Genomic DNA, 23,655 nt, shown 5'->3' on the forward strand with positions numbered 1-23,655 from the left:
TCCCTTTTAGTGTTTTTCTATCCTTCTTTCTCTCCTTCCCTAAGACACTCAGTATTTTGCAGAGTGTGGGCTTTTCTCTGGCTTCCCGATCTGCCCACATGTGCATACTTCTCTTTCCCATTCCTCTTGGACTCTCCCTCCTTATCAGTTTATTTGTTTCATTTAGGAAGAATTGGAGCCTGCCTGGCAGCTTTTTTAGTTGGCTTTATTAGTGCTGCATTGTAAAGCATTCTCTCTGTTACTTAGAAATCTCTGTGATCCATATTGCACGGTGTTTGTTCTCCCAACAGATGTGTTGGGTAGTTGCAGGGTTTTCTCCTACCGTTTGCCTAGCCTCCTGCTGCTGCAGGCTCCCCACTTGTTTAGGGTCTTTTCTCCAGCTGACTACAGACCAGGGACATCTGATCTCCTTAAAGATCTCCTCTGCCCAGCAACACCAACGCGAGGAGTGGCACGGCCACCAAGACTTTCTGGAGTGACTGCTTAGGGGGAGGAGGGAGTATGAGGTTGGGGACCGTGCAGGGTACAGTGTGAACTTCTTAGACAGGTTTCAGGAGCTTTTTTGATGCACGAGATGCATGATTCAGCTTGTACTCTGTGGCATGTTAACAAAGCCTCAACCTTGCCTTGTCTGTTGTGGGCAATAGAGTGAAGCTCTATGGGACATCAGGTAACGTAGGAAGACTTCAGGAGTGGGGAAGTGTATGAGTTTCCTTGGGCTGCTGTAACAAAGAATCACAGCCTGGGTGACTTAGAAAAACAGGATTCATTACTTACCATTCAGGAGGCCAAAAGTCCTAAATCGAGGTGTGGGCAGGGCCGTGCTGTAAATGAAGGTGCTAGAAAAGGGATTGTCCCATACCTTTCTCCCAGCTTCTTGTGGTTGGAGGTGTTCCTTGGCTTGTACATGCATCCCTCCAACGCTCCATCTTCATACGGTATTTCCCCTGTGTGTTTTCACATTGTTTTTCTTCTGTGCAGGTCTGACTGTGTCCAAATTTCCTCATTTCATAAGGACAGCAGTCAGATTGGATCAGAGCCCACCCTAATGACCTCCTTTTAACCTGATTACCTCTATAAAGACCGTATTTCCAAATAAGGTCACATTCTGAGGGTTAGGACTTCAGCATATCTTTTTGGGGCACCCAATTCAACCCACAACAGGATGGAAAGACCCTGGGGATTTGTAATTCCTCCACATACTCACCATGTGCGGGTTGGGCTCTGTACAAATATGCAGTCACTTCTTTTCAGGATTAAGATGAATAGGGGAAAGAATAGGGGAAGGACCTTTGAGTGGGGGCTGAGTCTCAGCAGTAGTGCTAGCCAAGGAGGAAGGTATCTTGCCATCCTTGTCTGAATCCAATCATTCTTATTTTCAATATGACTCCTGCCTTTTTCTTTCATAAATGTGGGAGTTTCTGAGAGCTGAATAGAGAAAGCCACACGGTGGGAGGCCACCTGGTAGGGGACAGAGGGAGGTGATGGAGGTCTGGGAAGTGGAGCGTGGAGGTAAGTGTGGAAGAGGTGGGGAGACCAATCTGAGTGGCGCACCAGGTTGGTGGGAGGCTGCAGAAGGCTGCTGGGCAGCCGTGTGTCCGTGTCCCAACCCTGCCACTAGGCTGTGTGGCTTTGTCCTAGGCGTTTAACGTCTCTGTACCTCCATTGCTCCATGCATGGGATCTTAGGTTGCTGCCTAAGACCCTCTTCCTGGCAGAACAGAGTTCTTAAAGCCGAGTTTAGAGCAGTGGGAGCCGTGGGCCCTGGCCCTGAGAAGAGCACAGCCCCCTTCTTGTGGAAGCATCTTCCCAGCAGGGCTGCTCTGTCCAGGGGTCCCCCAGCATTAGGCTTTCCGGGTGGGAATTCCTGCCCGTTCTCAGGAATTTTTTTCACTTTCCCGTTCCCGAATCCCTAGATATAAACTATTTTCTGTTCTTCATGATGAATCGTTTCCACAAAGTGACGACCTATACTACCAACCACCTGGGTTCAAGGAGCTGATGTTCCCAATTTCCCAACCAACTTTTCTCGGGATTTGGGAACGGGAAAGCGAAAAATTTCCACGAGAACGAGGGTGGGGAGGGTGGAGAAGTCCTGCCCGGATACCCTACCACCCAGCATGCCTCTGCTGCCCTGCCCGTGCTGCTTTATACTGCTCCCACTTCTCCCAGTCCTGACTCTTGTTTCTTTCCGCATGTAAGCTTGCTACTCCCATTCATGATGGCCGTTATCCTTTCACATGTGTCTTTGATTGTTGGCAGCTCTGGAAGGCTATGCCAAGCTTCTTGAACACAGCCCATGACTGCCTGGGCTGTACACTAAGTTAGCAGGGAGGTGAGAGCAAGGGTGCCTGCATGCCAGGGGGGGGGACAGAAACACCTCCACACATTTCCAAAGCCTCCAGCTTTGACTCCACAAGTGCTGCACTAACAGATTAAATAAATATTTGGGCTGTTAACCTAAAAATATAAAGGCCTTTCGAAGTGAGAGGCAACAAGCGTTTGTTTGAGATCAATGAGAGTAGCTATTTGGGCCACACTGATTCAGTCAGAAGCCCAAATAGTGTTCTGATTACGAGACAAAGGCAGTGGGTATTTATGAGACGGGGAAGGGGAACAAGTACATCAACAGAAGGAAGGCATTTCTCCTGGTGCAGGTCATATAACGCCGTGATGTTCGTTCTAAATCATGTTTTTAACTTGCAGTCCAGTAGTTATAATAACTACTTTCTTGTTCCCTTTGCAAGTAGTTATTTGGGACACAAGGTTCCTTAGGCCCAGGCCAAAGATGATTTTGCCTTGTTTTTAACACTCCAAGATTTGAGGTATATGATATATAAGGCAGTTCCCCTGGCGTGGCTCCGTTTCTGTTGCTGTTCACAGGGCCTTGATCGCCTGTTCACCTCTCCTCAGTAACACACACACACACACACACACACACACACACACCCTGTATTCAAAGGAGCCTATGCCCTGCTCAGACCATTCAATTTAGCCTTCCTGCACCCTGTTTATAGGGGTAATGGGGGAGGGGAAGGGCAGTGTGGCTCAGAGAAGTGAATGTCTTGCCCAGGGGCACTCAGCAGCTAAACAGAGAACACGCACTCAAAGACGCCAGCATGCAGAATCTGGCTCTGCCCGTCTTTTACGGAAGCCCCTTTATGACGGACAGGGACAAGGAAGAATAACCAGGGAGAAGGGTCAGGAATGAAGGTCAGTCGTTAGAATCAAATCGTTCAGTCTTGGAAAACAGTACCAACTCTGACTCTCCCCAGACTGGATAAGCTTCAGTGCTATGTGAGCTGGCAGAGAAAAAGGAGGGGTGTGATTTCACTGCAGGGCAAGCAAGCTGTTTGCTTATGGATGACTTCTTCCTTCAAGTGTCCTAGGACTTCCCCAGTCAGTGGGTGGGCTATAGGTCTTCAATTGGCATTGAGTTTTTCTTAACAGGAATACTACAGTCAGTTTGCATTGGTGCAGGACGCACTACAAGCATTAAATAACTCCCTTCCAGTCACCATGACAACCAGGAATACCTCCTCACATTTCCAAATGCCCTTTAGTAGGCCCACTACCAGCCCTTTTTGAGAATCATTTAGCCTAATATTGACTAAATGAGTGAAAAACCAATGAATGATAAACTACCTTTGTGATTTTGCAATATACTGCAGCTCTCTTTTCTTGCTCCAGAAATGGGCTGAACACTGGGGGCTTTGGCCTTGTCAACCCCAGGTGGAGCTGTGCCAACGTTATTTAATCCATCCCCCTGCTGCGGGCCCGCCTGCATCTAACTACCTCAGGCAGGGCTGACGCTCGCTCTTCAGAAAGTTCTGTGGGCCAAGGTGGTCCTCATTCTGTTTCTGTCAGGCTGTGAGCTCTGGGAGCCCACCTCCACCTGCACCCCTCCTCCATGGAGTGTGACTCGGTCATAGCTCTGGCATTCGTCTGCTGAGTGTCCCACTGTTGCAGGCGAGGTTTCTGTAAGATTCTCTCTTAGCAGCTCAGGGCAGATGGGATGACGAGGACCAGATTCAGTTTGTGAGCTCTGATATTTGCCAAGATTTTTACCAGGCTTCCTGGAATAGACAGGGAAACCGCACGAGCTCCCTTAGGTCAAGTGATTTGGGCCCAAGTTCATCAGAGTCTCTGAATGACTGCTCTGTTAGTAGGCAAGTGTGTGGAGCGTCCCGCAGCTGCTCTTCCAGGAGAGACGGGGGAGGGAGGAGCTGCCTTCCTGTCTCTACCACCCAGCTATGGGTCGCAGGGCCTGGGCAGTTTCTGCCTGGTTTTGCTCACCTGCAAAATGGAGAAAATGATCATCTTGCTACTTTTGCTACAGAGGTATGAAATGAGAGCAAAGGGGAAATATTTATGAAGTACTTTGAATTCCGGAGAGAACAGGAACTAAAAATTCATGGCATGTTAGGATTTGAGGAATGCAGGGTCAAAAGTTAGAAATGAATCTAATCCAGTCACGAGTGTCATTGCCGGGAAGTTCCAGGACTTTGTGAACTAGTGGCTGCACTGTCCCTCTTGCCACTCTGGGATGCCTGCCTTCATTCCAGCTCTTTCCTTGATTCTCTCCTCCTCTTCACGACCAAACGTCTTTAGTGGAAACTCCATTTCTGCAATTTCTGTCCGATACTCAAACCCACTGCATTCTGGCTTCCACCGTCGACAAAGCACAGAGTCTTCTCCGGCCCGTGGTCCAGTGAAGAGACCCAGCCTCTTCCTACTGGCCCTGTGAGCACACATTTCCATGTCGTCTTCTTTCTTCAAATTCTGTTTTCCCTGGACCTGCCACACTGTCCTGCTCCTGGCCCTACATTTGTGGCAGTGTCTTTCCACTTTTCTTAGCTGACATTTTCTCCTCTTCCTGACCCAGGCTCCCGTCTCTCCAAACACTCTCCATAGCCAGTTTTAAGCCTTCCAGTGGTCTCCTAGGTCTTGTATGAGACTGACTCCCAAAGATACAGGTACATTCTTTTAGCCACAACCCATATATCTAGCTGCCCAACAGATATGCCACCCAAGTGTCTATGGGTCCCTAAAACTCAGTGTGTCCCAAACTGAATAGGGGCTCCCTCTGTGCCCCAAACCTGTTCTACCTACAGTGAATATTCTCCATTGTTGCCCAGCTTAGGAAGTGGAACCACCTGCTACTGCATTTGGTCAAGTGAGAAACCTGGGACTCATCCTCCGCATGTCCTACCCATTTATTCCCCACAATCAGGCAACCTCCAATTCCTCATAATTCCAACCTCTAAATACCTCTTGAGTTTGTCCAGATCGCCTCCTCCCCATTGCACGACCCTAATGAAAGCCATCTTATCTCTTGCCGTTCTCCACACTTGGCAAAGCTAATTGGGTCCTTTGTCTCCCTGAAATTGTGTAATGGTTTCCTGTCTCCTCCCTTCTCCTTCCTTCAGCCATACTGGATTTTGTTCTGTCCCAGAAGGCGCAATGCATCTTCTTGCCTTTGAACCACAGTACTTAGGTTCTGCTACCTGGAGCCATCTCTCTCTCTGCCCCACCCCACTCCTCATTCCTGTGGCCTGACACCATCTTTCAGGTCAGCTCGAGCATCACTCCTGTGGGAGGTCGTCCCTAACCTGCTGTCTTATGCGAGGGCCCCTTGCCACATGCTTCTGTAGAACCATGCACTTGCCCTCACACCCAACTTCTCTTACTCTGACTATTGGTGCAACTTCTTTCTCACTAGACCATAGACTTCTAGAGGGCAGGAACTCTTCCTGCTTGTTCATAGCATCATTTCCAACTGTACCTAACACCGTGCCTGGCTTATAAGAAAGAGTCAATAGATAGCTGTTGAATGAATGGATGAGTGAACAAAAGGTGTTTGCCTAGCAGACACTTGGAATAGCATCAAAGATCAGAGCTGGAATTAAGGAAAGAACTTCTTCCACGTGGCATTATGAATTCCCAGAAGAGGTGACTAAACCTCCTTCACTTTGGCAAACATTTCTTCCATGCTACACAGCCAGGTAAAAAGTTGAATGAGGCTTAATCCCTTCCCACAAGGAGCTTATTCCTTCTTTGAAAGTCTCTGAAAACAAGCTCTGAAATGATTTTGGCAGGTAGATGAACTGGTCCTTCCTTCTCTGTGGCCAGTGATGTAGTAAGGGTGTGTGCATGCCGCCATGTGTGCACACACACACTCAGATGTGCTCACACATATGGACATGCCCAAAGCCTTCTTTTCTTTTACAAGATGCTAACTCATATTTCAGTCTGGGCTCTTGGCATGCCATGGAAAATCCCACTAGTCTTAGGTCTGGGGAAGCAGGTTGGACTGTCATAGTGAAGTTTGTAGTTTGATCTTTGCTGATTTCCTTTATGTCCCCATTGCTTATTTGGTAATAATTGCTTCTGCACTCTCCTTCCTCCCAAATTTAACACCTGACTAGTCCCTCGTCACCCCCAAACCAGCTTTCTCTTTTCTGTGCTTGGAGTTCATCTTCTCTTCCTCTTCTGGACTCTCAGATGGAATAAAGTCAGAAGATGGAGACTGACCACACCTTTCCTCCTTGATCCCGAAAAAGTTTCTTGGAGGCTACCCGGAGGCAGCCAGTTCTTAACAGCAGAGGATCCTTGGAGACGAGGCCTTGGGAAGCCCAAGGCCCAGTGTTTGTCCCCACGTCCCTCAGTTAAGGACATGTCTGTGCTTCCCTCTCAAAGATGTTGCTGTTATTCCCCTGCTAGCGTCACACACAGCGCTTGTCCTGCCCTTCTCACCCCAGCAAGGGGGCTATTTCCTGGAGGTCTTATAAGTGATTCCATCCTCTTTGGTGCTGTTTTCATTTTTAATTATCTTCAGGAAGGAACATTCATACTGGACTTTTGCCTGGCTGTGAAATTTCATTTCCATTTCTTTACACCTGTGATTGTAATATGAGAAAAAAGACCAGAGCTCAGTTGATGTTCCAGACGTAGGTTATCAAGGTACTTAGACTGTTGTTTCCCAGAAGGAGCTATGTTCCAAGAGCAGATTTCATCATCAGGGCCTTCGAGGGGCTGCATTTCTTCAGCTGCCTTCTCTTTGGGGGTCTCTGGCCTCTAATTCTTTCTTCTCAGTCACATCAGCTCAGTCTGTGCACTTGGTTCACATCTTTAAGTCTGACATTGAAACGATATTTGATTAGCCATTCCAGATGCTCATTCCAATTGTAATTTGTCCTAAGGGGCCATCTTATCCTCTTGCTTTTTCCTTTTTCCTGATCCCACCTGTCAGCTCCCCCATGAGACCTCACAGAAGCAGAGCTGGTCTCTGTTTTGTTCTTCTGTTACCACAATGCCAATCATCTGAGGGATTTCTTTATCATTCTATCTTCCTTTCTACCTCTGTACCGGTACCTGCAACATAATGGGTGTACATTTAGTGATCATTTCCTCCCACGACCTGGGACACCTTCCCAGGGACAACAAAAGAGGGCTAGGTCAATACCAGCACCCACACCAGATTTAACGTCATTCTCTCCTTTCTGTAATAAAACTGGATCGGAACCAGCAGCCCTGTAGGAGTACATTTCTTTGCCTCAAAACCAGGCCCCAGAGAGCATTTGATTCCTTGGCAGAGAGGTGTAGGCTTAATTAATTTTTCTCTTTTTTCCTTTGAATCTCTTGGAATACACACACATATACTCACATTCATGCACAATTGGGTGTATAAGAATTTTAATGGCAGGTGGTGTTAGCAGTTCTTTTCCTCCTGAAACAGACCAGGGTTTTTCCATCTGGACTTTTTAACAGGACCTAAGTATATTGACTTTCTAACCACTTGGATTTGGGTGGAGTGAGCAGAATGGGAATGGGGGAGAAGGTTCAAGGGGGAAATATGCTTATATATAAATCACATGTGAAGGGAGTTTTGAAGTCATTATTGCTTCAGGATGTGTGAACTATAATTATTTTTTAAGGTCCTGATTTGCCCAATGAGCATTTCCCGGGGTTGCTGCTCCAAGCATGACGTCTTTGCTGTCAGGGGGTCCAGCCTGGTCTGATAGGAGTTTAATCGCTTTAAAGGGGGCCCAGGGTAAGATCTGGTTTCTCCAGGTTCTCAGCGGCTGTCAGTCCTGCCTGCAGCGTGACATCCAAATGACTTCGATGATTAAGACAATGGAGTTCAAATGAAGAAGAGACATTTTCCCCCACTCTTTCCTTTTTTATTTCTTTTTAATGGTTGGCTGCACACGGCAGTAAATCACTTTTAGGCTGCAGGGCTATTGGCCATTAAACTTGCTCTTTGCTCTCCTCAGTTTCTTGCTCAAAACAGGCAGTGCTCTTTTGCCTAAACTCTGAACGTGACTTCTCAGCTACCGATGCTCAGCCTTGCAATTCCCAAGCCTGGACCTGCCTTCTTACCATCCTCTTTCCACGTCCTCACACACCCAACTCTCCTTGACTCTATTCTTCATGCTTCATCTGCTGCAGCCCTTGGTCAGTAATGGTCATTCCAGGGAATAGTTGTCAAGGGTCATGTCAAACATGCTCTCTCTGTGTTTTGAGAATATTTTCTATCCCCAAAGGGCCTTTCTGGGTAATGAGGAGGGGTAGCTGGGGCAGCCTACGGAAAAAAGCCCTTAGAAAGGAAAAACCTACCTCCATATGGCATGCTGATCCAAGACTTATTTTGGGGGCTAGCTACTTAAAAAGAAAATTGGTGAACTTGGAAAAGTTGAGAAAAGAAAGTTGAAAGAATGTTGAAAATGTTTGAGGGACCTGTGTATGGGGAAATTTTAAAAGGACGTGGTAGAGAATTGGATTTGTGGTAAAACTTTGTAATGGGGTAACCTGTTCTTTCACTGAAGTATGCTTTAATGCAAGGATGACAAATAAATTCAGCACATGTGGTAAAAGTCTCAATTTTTGCCCATAGCAGACATCACTAATCAATCACAGCACCCTTTCCCTGTCACTCCTTTGCTCATAGCAGACATTACTAATTCCCACTGAGCTTTACAACATCTTTTAATCCTCAACACAGGTCTCCAAGTAGCCATATATCAATCAGTTGGACTTGGAACTTAGATTGAATCCCATTGGCCACCTCCAGTTTAATAGAAAGAACACTGTGGTTAGTCACAATACCTGAATTCTAATCCCTGACCTACTACTTATTAATAATTAATTATTAATAATGATGATCTAACCTCAGTTTTCTCTTCTATATTAAGAAAATAATGCTTATCACAGAGGTCTGAGGTAAGGATTAAGTAAGATAACATATATAAGATAACATACGTGGTGGTGCCTAGAACATTGGCACATTGCAAGCACTCACAAATGATAACCAAATATGAATTTGAAGTGGCACAGCCCCCCACAATATATAGAACCATTGATGGCACTTCTTTCATTCTTGCTGCTTCTTTAAATGTCCTCAGCAAAGGCAGATGGAGAACAGCTGGGCCCTCTAAATCTACCTCACTTTAATGTCACATTCTTAATACTCTTATTAAATCTCTCTTTCACAGACTAATGAAGTGCTCCCTTGTTACCCTGGGAGAACAGAGTTAACACCCATGTGTTAGGACCTGACATGTTACGTGTGTAGCCATGTGCCAACACCAGGCCTGCCTTAGTAAGTGGCTCTCCAGAGCATCTTCACTGTGATTGAAGAAAGCCAGAAAGAGATCTGAGGAGAGATCTTTGTACAACGTATTTTCATTGTGTTCCCACTGGTGTGATGACAGAGAAGTGGGTTGACACAGAGGTGGTAGGACAGGCTTTAGGGAAGCGATTTCACTATAGTTCACCTCATTCCAAAGAGAGAAGACTGGAGAGGAAGGTGTGGGGCATCCCCAGGAATGCCTTCTCCAAGGTGATATCTGCCAACAGACAGACTGGGAAGGCATTATTTTCAGGGAAGCAACCTCAGGGAGTATTCTTTGAACAAATTGAACGCTTCATATCATAAATTCATACATCCTGCAGTATCAATGACTTCAAATGCCTTTCTCAAGAGAGATAGATAGATAGATAGATAGATAGATAGATAGATAGATAGAGCATTTAACTATTTTACTTCCTATTCTACTGATCTGCACCGAAAAGGCCAAGCTGAATAGATCTCTTCCATGTGGCTTCAAATTCTCTTTGGACTTTGCCTTGTCATTCCTTCCATTCAGGTGTGGACACTTCATACTAAAGGTCCATCAAGGGCATTATGTCCTTTCTTCTGAAATGAAAGGGACAGGACCCAGACAGTTGCACCAAGTTCCAATTCAGTTTCATTAGGCAAATACATATTGATCAGCTAAATGTGTGCTAGACAATGCAACGGGTATTGAAAGGTGTAAAATATAGTCCCTGCCCTTACACAGCTTAAAAACTGTCATGAGGGAATAAAGAAATACACAAAGGACAAGGCAAAATAGAAGCTCTACAAAAGAGACCATCAACATGCCTGGGAGTTACAAGGAGGCAGATTCCAAAAGGCTTCATGGAGGAGGAAGCATTTGAGATAGCATTTGAGATGAGTCTTACAGCAGGGCTTAGATGGATAGACAGGGATGGCTGAGGGTGGGAGAGTAGAGCAGGGTCAACAGACAGAAGGGGTGAGATGGGGGATAAAGAAGGGTATAGGTTACTATGAGAATGAATTTATGTAAGGGGCATAAGCCAAGAGATGGGATTCTTGCTCTTGTTGAGGTTGGGTTTTAGAGGCAGGAGTCTGGTATGTGTGGGTATGAGAATGAGTCCAGTGTGGGATCTTGGCAGGTCTGTGAAATGCTTGGATAACTGCACAGCTGGCTCGGGCCTCGTTCCATTATGCCACTCACTGGGGTACCAACTTGCGGGGAGAACTTGTCCAGCTACGCCTCTCTGGGCCTCTGTGTCCATACCTGTAAAATCAGGAGGTTGAGTTAGCCCAGTCTAGGTCTGACCCCTATGATTCCACGATGATGATGAAAAGGTAATAGGGATATCTGTATACTTATCATGCCTTTTCAAGATGGAAGTGGGAACAAAGTGGTATCTGTTTCCACATGCAAGTAAATTCAGGGGTCCAGTTCTGGGCTTGGCCTGAATTTGGTCTGAGCTGTGCTTTGTCTGTCTGCTGCACAGGCACAGGTAGACAGCTGGCTCCTTCCCATCTGGGAGGCCCAACGGGTTCTACATTGCAGGGCCACCAACCTGGAATTTCAGCTGAGTTCAGCAAACGCTTTTTTTATTATTAAAGTGTAGTTGACATGCAATATTATATTAGTTTCAGGTGTACAACCTAGTGATTCGACATTTATATACCTTACACTGTGATCACATGATAAGTCTAGCAACCATATGTCCCCGTACAAAGTTATTACGATATTATTGACTGTATTTCCTGTGCTGTACATTATGTCCCGTGACTGATTTATTTTATAACTGGAAGTTAGTACCTTTTATTCCCTTTCACCTTTTTCACCCATGCCCCCACCCCTCTGCCCTCTGGCAGTAATCACTGGGTTTGCTGTATCTACGATTCTGTTTCTGTTTTGCTTTCAGCGAATGCTTTTCGACAGTTCCTGTGTTGGCATTGTGCTGGGTTTGGGTGGGGGAAAGAGTTCTGCCCGTCTCGAGGCTGATACGTCAATGGAGGGAGCAGTGGTTCCCTGACTTGGTACTTTTAGAGTCGTTTTGGCGGATATTTTTAAATGTAGATTCCTGGGCCCCATCCCTTGATGCTGTTGATTTAGTAAATCTGGGGTAGGGCCTGAGAATCTGTAAAATGCAATATTAACTGCTCCCAGATGGCTGTGCTGCTAGGCCAAATTTAGGGGGCTTTGATCTAAGGAAGATTATCAATCATCACTACTCCGAATGACTGTTCTACCTTATTTGGACTTATTTTAATTTATTGAACATTTGTTCTTTTGTCCCATGTACTTGATATAGACATCTATGTCCCGGGTGGGGGGTGGCAGTGGAGAGTATAAGTCAGAATATGGTAAGATGTCTATTTCTGAGCATCTTCCCCAGTTACAGCCTCATTAGGAAGGCAAGCCATTCACACGGGAAATGATATCATCATCGCCATTCTCTTTGTATTTATTTAAGACTCACATTTTATCAGCTGAGCCTAGAAAGAACCCCTTAAGGTGGACAGGTCAGGTGTTATTATCTTTTTTTTTGACAGATGTGGAGACTGAGGCTCAGAGAGATGAATCGATATGTCCAAACTCACAGAAGTAGCAAGACCAGGCCTCATAGCAAAACTCCTGCCCTCAATCCAGTGCTACTTCCTACTCCACGCTAAGTGAGAAGTGTCCTCTTCCCCCAAGAGTGGTGGATTGTGGACTGGGAAAGGCCAGTGTGGGCTGGGGGTGTTGGGGACAGTGTGTGGAGAGCCGGAATCAAGGTGGCAGAGAACTCAGACTGGAGCCTGTTGCCAGGAGCAGGGCAGCTGACACAGCTTTGATCTGGAAGGAATCGTGCTGCTGAGAATGACAGCTCTTTTTATATCTGCGTTCTAAGGTAGCAACGCCATGACAACCTGTGTTTATGTCATTTTGTCTGCACAGGATTCACATGAGGCAGAAAGAAGGCAGAATTTGGTACACAGACATTTATCAGTGGGAAAATTAAGGTGGAAGGTAGGAATTTTCCTACATGAATGGAACTACTATTTATCAGATGCCTACTATGTGCCAGGCGCTGTGCATACTGATATTAATCATGACATGCTCATTTTATTCCCAGAACAGCTCTGTGAGGTAGGCATCGTTAGCCTGATTTTACAATTGGGAAACTGAGGCTTACGGAAATTGTGTGATTTGCTCATAGGCAGAGTACCAGGAGGCTGGCGGGCAAGCCTGTGACTGGGGGTCTGTTTGACTTCCCGGCCCCCCACATCAGTGCCCCCTACTGCCAGCCTTCCTAATGGAACTGGATCTCCTGAGTCCCAGGCCAGTGGTGCTACTACACTGCTCCGTCAAGGGAACCACAGCAGTAGCAGCTCCAGCAGAAGCTTGGCATTTTGCTCACGGCAGCCTCCATGCTTATCTAATAAGAACCATGCACCAGGAGTGGCTACCCAAGGAATATTTCTATGAGAAATTTCTTAGCTCCCTATCAAGGCTCAGAGAGATGATGGGAGTTGCTCAAGACCAACTTGTAAGTGGCAGAGCCAAGGCTAAAAGGCAGGTCCCCTGACTCCCATCCTTACATCATACGAGGCTCAGCCTCTCTGAAGAGTGCTGAGCGTTCTGAGGTATCAGCAGGCTCAGGGCCACCAAAAGCGGGGCCTGGACGAGACCTGTGGGTGCCATGGGGCCCATGCTCCGGCCTCCAGGCTGAGCTGCCTTTAGCCTATCCCAGGACACGTCCGTAGTGGAGCTCTGCACATCACTGAGGCAAGCTCCATTGTCTCTTAGTGTCACACTTTGCATGTCCTTCCTGAAAGGCTGACCCAGCTGGGTTCTGCTGTGGCCTCTGGTGAAAAGCATCTTAGTGAGAGTAGCTCTCAGTATTCTGCTTCAGTGCTGTCCCCAGTGTCTAAACCGAACTGGGGCCTGCCCCGTTTTGTGCAGTTGAGGTCAAAAACCAGCCTGCAAAGATAATACCAGAAGAATGTGCTGCCAGTCCCAGGGGTGTCTTTTACGACAACTGCTTGTTCCCTCGTAATTCTTCTGACAAGTTCTCCTTTTGATCCAGACTTTCCTAGGCACTGATTCATTCCAGAAGTGACGTGTGTGCACACATACATGTTTGAGGGGGATCCAGAAAAGGGGAAAGAAGAGACATGGGAACTCTACATCTGTTCCACTGTGGTAGAGAAATATATTCAGAAACTGCTGCCTACTCACCGAAATGTTATTTGCTTTTTTTTTCCCTTCCTGGGTAGAGTCTCCTGTTCAAACTTGAACATGAAAATTCCTCCACTCAGAATGAACAGGCAAGAAATGCTGCAGGTTGGGATTTCCCAGGACTGGCAGGGAATCTGAACTCTCTGTACTTGTTAGTTTTGTTCATGGAAAGGATGGGGGAAGAGAGAGGGAGGGAGAGAGCAGCAGGGAGGCACCACCCCTTGAAGTTTTCCTTCAAGCCCTTGAGGAGTGGGGACTTTGCAGCCTCCTTTTCTGGAGCTTTGGGAAGGGAATTAGGAAGAGCTGATCCTGTGATTTGGGTTCTGTGATCTTCATCAGAATTTTTCTTCTCTCCCTCGCATAACATCATTGCGGTCAAAGAGAAGAGTTTTGTTCTTCCAAAGGGGGATGTCTAGTACCTGGGAGGAAGACGTCTTCAGCATGGTGCTTGTTCTTCCTCCACATTTAAGTTCCTTTGAGTGTCTTCTATGATTTAATTAATTTATAGAGGGTTACAAAGTTGTCATAAAAGCACAAAATTTTTTAAAAATAAAAATAAAACAGGTAGAAACTTATATCTAATTGGGTACACAAAACCCAGTTCACACTCAGCCATTACCTGGGTGTGTGACCTTGGGCAGCTCACCTGAGCACCTTGGGCCTTGGTTCCTTCCGTTGTAAAATGAAGGTCGTGGTGTAGGTGATCTTCAAGTTCCTGTGAGTACTAAAATCTTGCTCTTCTGTGATTATTGCTTTTAAAATGCTACCATCATTTCGAAGCATGTATTTGGGGAGATTCCCCCAGGTGAGCGTGACCTTGTGTTGGATTTGAGAGGTTTTATCATTCAGTCAGGCTGGGATCACTGCAGCTGCAAGTGGCTTTGCTTGCTAGAAGGGTGGAATTCTGAATTTGGCATTTTTTTCTCCAAGGGATTGGCCAATTGCCAGATTCTTCCGTCTCCCACCTCTCACCCTTCCTCAAATGGTTGTGTCTAAAAAGATTCGTTTGATGCATCCTCTAGACCTGTCCATTAATCTTGCTTTTTTGAAAACTTCACATGATGTATGTCCATCGTTGAATTCCAACAGTTAAAGATGAGGTATGTTTCACTGTTCAGTTATCAAATCGGAGTGAATTTATTTCCCAGTTCACCGCAGCAGACAGATAAACAGGCCAGTCCTTATGACTGCCTTTCCTGTCCTCCTTCTCCCTTCCAGCCTAGATTCCCCTTTGTCCCAACCTCTCCCCTGGATTTATCGTACTGTATACCTCATACACACTTGCAAGTGGAGAGGTGAATCTTTCTCATTTCATTTTCCCAAACTCAGCCTGTAAAGCAACTTCAACTCTACTCCCCACCTCCCCATGGCTTCTTCCCCACCATGGTTTTCCTCTGATGAGATTTCCTCTCTGAGGGAATATTATGGTCCTGTTCTCTGTTCCCAAACAAATTCCCCTGGTTCTTTAAATCTGGTTTCAATCAACATAATCACAGTCTGTTCAGTGATATCAACTCTCTCGATTTGTTCTTGTAATTCATGCTGTGTCTTCTACCTCTCGGGCTGTTTCATATGTACACACTTAAATGCATATACATGTGTGTATAGATTACATGTAATGTATGTATATTATATATTGAAATAGAGATACATATTTCATCATGCCTGTAATTTCTTTTCTTCTTTCTCTAAATCAGTATCTTAATGTACATAACTTAAACTGGATTAATTTGAGAACCCTACGGGCTTTTCTTAATTTTTTAAGAATAGCTATCTAAATCTGGGTCAAGCACTAGTTATAAACTGAGTGCAGACTTCTTTTATCACCCGTCATAAATCTCATCCACAGAACGGACTAGTGAAGTGGTGAGGTGGGCAGTTTGCTTCTCCACGTCTCACCAATGCAATGTAGTGTTCTCTCTTCAGTCTTCATCCTCGTCCTGTTATAAGTTCATTCTTTTAACAGGAAGAAAAGATATGAGGTGGCCCTGGGGAAGCCCTGACACCTGGAGGCTATAGAAGACATTATAGACACGAACTTGGAAATGGCAATTCAGTGGTAGAATCTCAGTCTACCCGCTCCCTACTGAATGCTGCAAGCCCAATAATTATGCTGCCTTGGCTGTGCTAGGATACAGGGAAGCAAGCACTATTCTGAGTGATGGTGAAGCTCCCCCCATCAGCTGCCCACCCCCCAGCCACCACCTGTTGGGTGAATAACACTCATCACCTCATCAGGGAGGGTAGATACCACCTAGAATAGAGAAATCAGTTGAACTGCTGAATGGATTTTGTAATCCTGTAACAGACAATTTTGGCAAGTCATGGCTTTAATGTCCAGAGCCAAGCACTTAAGACAGAAAAGCTTTTTGTGAATTCTGAAAATTTAACTTTACAACAGCAGAGCCAGTCTAGAGTCAGAGCATAATGACATCAGAGCCACTTTCCCAAACAACAGGCTAGGAGGAGAGGGCTTAAAGGAGAAGCCACAGAGCTTAGACAGGCTCCATGGAGGGAGACGGGAAGTGGCTGGAGTGTGTAGCATCCTAGAGAAGGAGGGAACTGTATTGGGAGGTGTCACCATGGTGGGGTCAGTGATGTTTCCCACGGAGCAGCAGATCAATCATCATGTAGTGCACAAGATAATGGGGAAACACACATCGTCATTTAACTACAGGCTGTGGAATTAGAATTAGATGGGATTTTCTAATTAATCTAGAACTGACCCTCACCAGTAAGGCCAAATGTCCAAACACTGGCCAAACCTTTCTTGAAAGTCATAAATTGTATAGAATATCTCTCTTTCACATTCCAGAATAATATAAAAATAGTTTTGAACCATGCATTTTTATTTTTTTAAATTTTGAGGTAATTTTAGACCCATGGTATCCATTGGGTCTAAATTTCTAAATTACCCATCTCTTTGATTTAGTGAGATACCCTGTATTAAAAAAACAAAACCAGAATGAGATGAACCCCATTTCCCTTGTGCACCGTGACTTGTTCCTTAGTTCATGTGAAGAGAGACTGCTGGTATAGAGGTTCTCATGGGGAAACCAGACGATGGGGATTCTTACCTTTCCCTTTCTCATTTCCGCTGAGAAGAGAAAGCTGGACTAACTGCCACAAGCTCCAGGAGGCAGTATCTGGTACATCCAAGTTTTTCAGCAAGAAAACATCCCCTCACCCTGAGTTTAATTCCTGAATCCTGTGTCATGGTCTGGATGCCACAGGGGAAGCAGGGACATCCTTCCACTGGGAGGCCGGCTGTAACCTGAGTGAACCATGCGTGCAGTTCCTGTTGATAAATCTCCCCGCCACCCATCTTCCCTTAACTGTAGGGCAGGGGGCTCTGTCTGCCTTCCTCTTTACTTCCTGTTCTGGATGAGCATGCCCCTGCCTTCTCCTGGGTCCCAGGTGCGACAGCTGGAGAAGGGGGACCTGGGAAGGCGGGGTAGAGGGGCATAAATGGCTTTCGACACTGTCCCGCCTTCCCTGTCTCTGCCTATCCGCACCGGCCCAGCAGTGCTATGAGACCAGAAGACCTAGTGTTTCCCTCACCTACGAAGTCCAAATGCATACTCTGCCCGTGCCACTGAGGCTTGAGGCCTCTCTGCCATCAAACACTGATTGTAAGATGAGTTTGCAACCCTGATGACTTCTGATAAAGACCATTATTTTGAAACACAAAATGTGTGTCTGTTAGCTGCTGGTATTCACGGAAGCTGGGTCTGCTGTCAGCACTGCTTTGAGCTCCTTCCGTCCCCACCCTTCCTTCTGGTGACAGAAGTTGCAATTCCTTTCCTCTGTTATTGGTCTCCTCTCTTCTCTCCTATTGCTAGATCTTGCAATAGACATTTTAAATAGTTTATTCATTCACACTATAGTTTCTGTTGCAAAACATGGACTCACTGATTTTAAGGTATTTTTTAGCACTAAAAATTCTTCTGGTTTTTATAGACTGTTTCGTGGGCTATTAACCTGGAGCAGACTGCCTCTGGAAACAGTAATTCAGAAAGGGTCAGAACACCTGGATTCACACTTCTCATGTCATCAACCAGGGAATGTCCGTGAATATGTCACTTTCGTCTTTGGGCCTCAGTTTCCTAATCTGTCACACAGAAGCACTATGTGAGTCTGGAAACCTCTAACACAATAATATATATTAGAATTATAAAGTTCTAAATTGTAAAGTTATAAATTATAAATTTATAACTTTATAATTTATAAATTATAAATTATAATTTATAAAATTAAAATTATAATTTATAAAATTAAATTTATAAATTATAATTTATAAAGTTATAAATTATAAAGAAAATGCTAAAATACAGACCCACAATCATGTTGACACTCTGTTCCCAGCAGGAACATCCCGAAAGGAAAGGGTGATATTGCAGTGAGAGGATCTGGGGTAGATCGCGGGAGAAACAGCAATGCACAGGGACATGGATGGCTGAGGGGACCCACGGCCCTTCCCAGAGGCTTTTCAGAGGGTCAGCTGCAGTATCGGCTGCTTATTATATACGGCTCCTCTGTGGCCATACTCTCAGGGAGCTCTTCTTGGAGACAAGGAAGCGGTTCTGGGTGGGAGGCAACTCACCCAGAGAGTGGAGAGAGGGAGGACCTCTGCACTGAGATTTGAACTTGTTTGCTGGGGATAGATTTCTGGGTCTGTATGGAATTCAGGAACAGATCTCTTGGTGGGAAGCCTCTGCTTCCTAGCGGAAGGTAGAAAGTGGACTTTAGGCATCCTGGAGGTTTTTCTGTCTTGGTTGGTGGTAGGAAGACTGGGAGAGATGGAGATACAAACCCCCCAGTGCGTTGCATAACTCCAGCAAGTCCGATGCAGGAATGCATGATGTGCAAGGCAGAAAAGCAGCCTGGGGTCCTGAGACCGTGTGATGTCTGAGACCCTGTCGAGAAAGCATCACCTGGCGAGAGGAATGTTATTTAGCTAATGGCAAGTTTGTGATCTACACATAATTAGTCTCTAAAGGAGGGTTCGGATTTATTTATTTATTTATTTATTTATTTATTTATTTATTTATTTATTGGAATAATTTGAAATTTCCACCTACAGACTTGACCTTCATGGAATTGCTAGGAATACCAGGACAATGTTGACGCAGAGAGGGTTCAGGAACGGTGTGGTGGGACAGGCAAGCCTGATCAGGCCTGCAGTGCACATGAGCAATTAGGAAAAAGAATGAGAGCCAGAGGATGGGGAATCTGTCCCCAGCTGGATGTTTGCCATTGGACAAATCATTTAACCTTCCCAAGATTCAGTCTTCTTAAATTTAAAATGAAGACAACATTGGCCTTCACGTCTTTCATGGTTGTAACGATCGATTCGAAAACTGACAGAGAGATGATATGTTAAGAATTAATGACCTTTGGGACCCACTACTACCACTAACCTTGCTTTTCCGCCTCAGGGGTTACTTACACCCTGTTCCTCTTTCTGGTCAGTGTTTTTGTCCCTATAATTTGAACCCGTCTGGGGTGAGGGAGGGGGGCTGCTGATCTCCGGTGACGCTGGGGACAGGGCAGCTTCTCCAGGCGGGCTTGACTGCTCTCACTGGTTGCTTTCCCTTTTGCACGTGTGTTTTCCCCGGGCCCCTGGCAGGGCGATGCTAAGGGATAAAGGCATGGCAGGATGAGGGACCACTACTGCCAGGAGTCAGAAGCTAGCTGGCCTTCTACTTTCTGTTCTAGATAATCAGTGACCTCGGATTTCTAAGCTGATGCCAGTATTGATTTATTCCCAGAGTTGTTATTCAGTGAACTTATTAAGTACAAAAAATAAAATTCTCAAGCCTTCGATTTCTTTGGGTCAGGAAAGTGCCCTGTCTGAGGCTCACTCGCAAGGTATATGTACAAAGGGTGCCAAAAAATGTATAGACATTTTTTTTTTAATTTATTGGGGTGACAATTGTTAGTAAAATTACATAGATTTCTGTATAGACATTTTAAGAAAGGAAAAAACTGCATTAAAGTTGTAATACTCAATATACGCTGATAACAAAAGATGAATACAAGTCATGAGTATACATTTCCCAGTATATATATGTTCTTGGGAGGTTCCAGCAGAGTTCCTGTCTTATTTTAGTTCAAAAACAGCCTCTTCTCTCCTAAAAGCTAAAAGCATGAACCTGAACCTTCTTTTTGTCACCATGGGCAACTTAAGTTTTCTTTCTCTTTACCTTTTGCCTACCCAGCTCTTCCCAGATCTTGTACATCTCCTGGTAGTAAATGCTTTTCAATCGAGACACGTAATTATACAACTCATGTGCCAGGTACCATGTTAGGCGCTGGACTGCAGCAAAGAATGCTCTGTGGGCCCTGCTCTCAGGAAAAATGAAACCTAGTAGTTCCCTAGGGCTTCAGGAGCCCCCTGAGCTGAGAGAAGGGTCTTCCAGAGCCTTGTTGCAGCCAGGACTTGGCTTTCGCAGCATTGGCTAAAGGGCATTTTGGCCCAGCCCTAGTCTCTCCTTCACAAGTCCTGTTGGGTGGTGGTTCCCACTTGCTTTTATTTGCAGGTTCTCTGGTCTTGTGCATTCACTTCTATCCCTAGGAATTCCCAATCGAATCCTGACCTTAGACCAGAGCTGTAGGATCAGGAAGTCTTGTTAGTGGCATCATGGCCTACCAGGTGATGGACTGTACAGAGACGAGACGCAGGTGCAGAGGGGCCACTTCCTTCCCATGTTAGTGCAGGTGCCCTTGTCTGTGCCAGAGAGCTGCCTCCCTCCTGGTCCCTCTTTCCTCAAGAGAGGCTACCATGCTGCTTCCGGGCAGGGGGCTGGGGCTGCTGGAATTGAAATTTTTATTTTCCTCAATGGCATCTGAATTCTTCCTTTGCAGTTACTGACACACAGTTTTGTCTGAGAGATCACCCACGGCGTCCATCATTGCTCAGCACATCTGGAGACCACGCACACACGCATCCTCAGCTGGCTCACCCTGGCTACTTTATTGCTCTTAACTCTGAAGAAGTCTCTTTTTTCTTTAATTCAAGTGTATTGGGGTGACAATGGTTAGTAAAGTTACATAGGTTTCAGGTGTACAATTCTGTAGTGCATCATCTCTTGATCACATTGTGTCTTCTGACCACCCAGAGTCAATTCTCTTTCCATCACCATGTGTTTGATCCCTTTTACCCTCATCTACCACCCACCTCCCCCCTTATCCTCTGGTAACCACTAAACTATTGTCTGTGTCTATTATTATGCTAAGCAAAATAAGTCAGACAGAAAAAGTCAAGAACCATACGATTTCACCGATATGTGGTATATAAAACTGAAAACAACAAAAGAACAAACAAAAACTCATAGACACAGGCAATGAATAAGTCTCTTTAAAGGGTGTAGGTAGTCCATGTCTGGGGCCTTTGGAGAAGAGAGAGCATGAAAGCGAGAACTAATACTAATTATACCAGGCAAAATCATAACTGGTCACGCTTCTTAAGAGCTTCATCCCTTTGACCCAGTGTCATTGTTTCTAGGAGCTTTTATTGAGTACCTACTATGAGCCAGGCACCATGGTAAGCACTAGGGGGATCAAACACAGAATGAGAGCTTACAGTCTGTGGGCAGATAGGCAAGTAAAAGCATAAATATAAAAGAAGGTGGTAAGTGCTAAGGGGGAGTCTTCTTCAGGGAGGTGATGTACGAGCGTGACCAGACAGATGGGAATTAGCCAGGTAAGGGGAACATTCCTGGCAAAGGAGGTAGTCAGGGGAGTCCTCTCCTAGGTGAGAGAGCACATGCTGTGTCTGCGCAACTGAAGTCCCTCCCTGTGGCTGGCATGCACAGTGTGAGAGGAGAACTGGCGTGAGGGGCACCCGAGAACGAGACCATGAAGGGTCTCATGCCAGACTAAGGAACTGTGTCTTTACCTTCAAAGTTTTAGAAAAGAACAGAAATTTCTCCAGCTGGAGAGGGACTCAATTAGGCTTAATTTTAGAAAGATCTTCCATTGCTGTGCGGAAAAGAAATGACAGGGATGCTGGGAGAGGGCAAAAGTGGGGTCTCAGAAACCACCTAAGAATCCACTGAAGTAATTCAGGCAAGAGAGAGAACATGGGCTATAGAAAAAAGGGGGGTGGATTTTGAGAAATACGGGCAGAATCAACTAGAATGAAAGATCAATTAGATATGGGGGGCAGGGAAGAGAGAGGACTCAAGCATGATATCTGGTGAATATAGGTGCCCTTTCCTGAACAAGCACAGGAGGCTGGAAAAGGAGCAGGGTTTGGGGAAATATGGAGACCTCAGTATTGGATGTATTGCCCTTGAGATGCCTGTGAGACATTCAAGTGGAGATGTCCAATGGGCAGTTAGACCTGCGGGCTTGGAGTGTAGGGTTGAGGTCTGTGCTGGAGGCGGGGATGTGGAAGTCATCCACGCATACACCGGGCACATGAGACCGTACAGTCAGCACAGATGAAAGGAGAAAGACAGGATTTGGGGCGACCACACTGAAAGAGTGAAAAGGTAAGTACTGGTGGCACTTGGACAAAAGCCAGGAGACAGTACTGTCACCAGAGAAGGAGCTGTGAGAGGTTAAGGAAGGAAGGACTGCAATGCGTCGGTCTGATTTTACAATGAGGAGCTCGGTGTTCTAGGAGGTGTGCGTCATGAGGGACCTGGTGGTGCGGGTGGTGATGATGGAAAGAGAATTCTGCCTGTTGCAAGGGGGTTGAGGAAATAGAGGTAATGGACACAGGGGCTCTTCTAAGAAGCTGGACTGGGATTAGGGAGTTGTCCTTAAAGGAGGACAACTAATTCCTTTTCTATTTTTAAGATTGACAACACAGGAATATTATACACTGATTAGAGAACCTGTAGAGAGGGGCAGGTTGACGATATGGCTGGGAGGGAGCCGTGTAGAAATGAGGCTTCTGAGGAAATAGAGGGAGGGACCAGCCTGTCAGTATAGGTCCTGTTAGAGAGGGTTGTGTGAGAAGGACCATTCCACCACTCAGGAAATTATAGCTTACTCAGGGTGGCCACACATCCTGGTTGACCCAGGGTAGGCCTGCTGTGCGGCTGTTATCCCAACCAAACGATTAATAGCGCCCCCTTTCACTTTCAAATGTGTGCTAATTTAGGGTGATAAAGTATCTGGTCACTTTATACATTTAAGTCGAATTGTGGATGGGGGTAAGGTTAGAGTTCCTACCTGAGGGATTTTTTTCTTTTCTTTCTTCTTTTTTTCTGTGAAGTTGGAGGCAAGATTTTCTGTGTTCTCAGAGACTTCAGGAGACAAATGCAGTTTTCAAAGAGCTGTTGTGAGGAATGGAAGAAAGACCTGGCATGGGAATAAAAGCAACAAATTGTTGAGCTACAGCAAGGACTGAGCTGAACTCGAGAACATAAATTTACTTGGCACCACACAGTGCATATGCATGGTTTGCCCTTCTCAACAGCCTGGGTGTCAGCTGGGAGAAATGAATGTTTGAATTGACCTGAGGTCGGGAATGTACAGGGCAGATGTGACCAGAGTGTAGAGAGTGGCTGAAACAATGGACCATGGGAATAACTTATGCCAATAGTTGGCTTTGAATATGAAGACATTAGTTGCAGCATTATTTATGAGAGTGGAGAATTGGAAATACTACATTTCCTGCAAAGGGGATGTAATCCAGCAAATTACGGCACATTTCTATGATGGAATATTACGTAGCTATCAACATTTTGTTCACAAGGTGAGATCAAACAATACGGTGAATGGTTAAATAAAGAAAAATGTATTACAGTAAAAGACACATTGCCATTAATCCCCTCAAAATACACCCCCTTGCTTCGAACACAATCCCATTGTTCTTGCCACTTTCTGAAGCA

General features: G+C 45.6%; 1 protein-coding gene across 3 annotated transcripts in view; it reads left to right on the plus strand.

Moving 5' to 3' along the window:
* The window catches only part of NTF3 (neurotrophin 3), a 70,257-nt gene that overhangs the window by 27,206 nt on the left and 19,396 nt on the right, over nucleotides 1-23,655 (plus strand). The window contains exon 1 of one of the 3 annotated variants that reach the window (XM_033117530.1): nucleotides 4,319-4,340. The exons of the other annotated variants lie outside the window; for them this stretch is intronic. The gene's annotated coding sequence lies outside the window, so the exon portion shown is untranslated. Of the gene's footprint in view, nucleotides 1-4,318; nucleotides 4,341-23,655 lie in introns of those variants that run through there. 3 annotated transcript variants of the gene reach the window in all.

Source organism: Rhinolophus ferrumequinum, chromosome 10, assembly GCF_004115265.2.
Source record: "Rhinolophus ferrumequinum isolate MPI-CBG mRhiFer1 chromosome 10, mRhiFer1_v1.p, whole genome shotgun sequence".
NCBI lineage: Eukaryota > Metazoa > Chordata > Mammalia > Chiroptera > Rhinolophidae > Rhinolophus > Rhinolophus ferrumequinum.